This window comes from Heloderma suspectum, chromosome 1, assembly GCF_057233095.1.
Source record: "Heloderma suspectum isolate Gila_16-S chromosome 1, 16-S_ref, whole genome shotgun sequence".
NCBI classification, from domain to species: Eukaryota; Metazoa; Chordata; class Lepidosauria; order Squamata; family Helodermatidae; genus Heloderma; species Heloderma suspectum.
Window position 1 is genome coordinate 147,672,600 of NC_139458.1, and position 2,037 is coordinate 147,674,636.

At 52.0% G+C, this 2,037-nt stretch overlaps 1 non-coding gene across 1 annotated transcript; it reads right to left on the bottom strand.

Moving 5' to 3' along the window:
* Positions 1-347: 347 nt before the first annotated feature.
* LOC146358271 (U1 spliceosomal RNA) lies at positions 348-508 on the bottom strand. Its single transcript, XR_014787085.1, has one exon. It is a non-coding gene; the product is annotated as a U1 spliceosomal RNA (small nuclear RNA).
* Between the last annotated feature and the right edge of the window lie 1,529 nt (positions 509-2,037).

Genomic DNA, 2,037 nt, shown 5'->3' on the forward strand with positions numbered 1-2,037 from the left:
CTGGGAGGCAGGGGCAGAAAGTTCATTTACGAAATCCTCTGGTGACAGCAGATCATCAATATGTAGTTGTTCAGTAGGTTTAGGTGGAGAATCCAGGTCTGGTCTTGATCTTACTCAGCTTTTCTTCCCCATAATGGCTACAACGAGCTTCTCTGAATGACAGCCATCTCACGATGGTAACACTGGTGAGAATTCCTCAAGAGACAAAACAACCAGCTGGGAAGCACTAAAAGATATCTGATAAGAACATAACTAACACTCAACAGATAGAAGCACCAAATAATAACAAGGAATCAAAAAGAGGTGTAAATGGGAGCTTCTTACTCCATCACCATCTTCCCCGCTTAAAATTGAAAGTGTGAACACAGTCCCTTGCTACCACAAATTATGTGGCCGAGTTTCCTGCATTTGGGGAAATGCAGGGGTCATCACACTTGGAGTGCAATGGATGACCTTGACCTTGGGAAAATCACCTTTGTGATCATGGTGCCTCCCCTGCCGTGTGTAAGCAGACTATTTTTATGCTCTTGAGACCCCTAAATACTGCAGAGCATTTACCTTGGCCCATTTTAACGCTTTACCATCAGTTTTTTTGGATTCTTTTCAAAATCGATATTTGAAGGGAGATATTTATGACTCTCGCCTTCTCAAGGTGTTTGCCCCTGCCAATTGGGCAGGGTTGAAACAGTTGAACACGTTTGATTATACTGTTTATATTATAAGGGCATTCAGTCCCACTATATTGCTCCGATTTGTAGGGATGGATGAAAGTCCCATACCTTATCCCGCAGCTTGCTTCACGGTGGGGGGGAGGTGCTCCGTCCCTCCCCCCCGAAATTCTGGCCAGGGGGGGAGGCGCCCCGTCCCTCCCCGCCAAAATTCTGGCCAGGGGGGAGGTGCCCCATCCCTCTGGCCGAAATTCTGGCTGGGGGGGAGGCACCCCATCCCTCCGGCCTCGAATCTCTTCTGCCGGGATGCAGATCCTTACGTAGCCTATCTCGGCTGACTTTGGGGAAAAAACCAAAAACGCGCCATTTGCGTTCTTTATTTTCGCCGTCTTATTCTACGTAAATATTTACGTAGACTAAGACGGGCCAAAATAAGGAACGCAAATGGCGGCAGCCATAGCCGCCGCCATTTGGGTATGTGCGTTGTTTTTTTTTTAGTCAGACATGATAGGCTACGTAAATCTTTACATAGCCTATCACAGCTAACTACAGGGATGCAAATGGCGGCATCTACAGCTGCCACCATTTGCGTCCCTGCTAGCCGGCGGCTGGATGTCCGGTTGCTGGCAGAGCCGGCCGGCGGCTCTGTGGAAATCCCGTGGAGCAGAGCCGGCAGGCCAGGATTCCGGGGGGGGAGGTGCGGAGTGCCTCCCCCCCGGTGAGGATTCCGGGGGGAGGGACGGAGCACCTCGCCCCCCAGCGGAACCCGGCGGAGACAGGTAAGGCCAATTTCGTACATCCCTAGTTCTGATTGAATCTGCCATCTTATGTATATTCCGTACTTACAGTTTGTATTTGTCAGCTTGATTTCATATTTTGTTAGGGATGTACGAAAGTCACTTACCTGGTCTCGCAGCTTGCTTCACGGTGGGGGGGAGGTGCTTTGCTTCTCCCCCTGAAGTTCAGGCCGGGGGGGAGGCTTCCCGCCTCGCCCGGCCGAAATTCAGGCCGGGGAGAAGCGCCCCGTCTCCCTGGCCGCGAACTTCAAAAGAAAAGTAAAAAACAATAATGCCCCGTGATAGGCTACGTAACGATTTACGTAGCCTATCTCGGCTAGATCTGCAAAGTCAGCCGTGATAGGCTACGTTAATCGTTACGTAACCTATCACAGGGGCGGGGTTTTTTTTTTACTTGTATTGGCGGGGGAGGGAGCGGGTCGAAAGACCGGCTGCCACCCCCGCCCCTGACGAAGACCTGCCGAACCGCCGCTGGGACCCGCCGCCGGGAGCGAAATTCGTGAAAGGTAAGTCCCATCCCGGGGGTGGCGGGGGGGGGGTGGCGGAGAATTTCTCCCCGAACAACCTTCGGA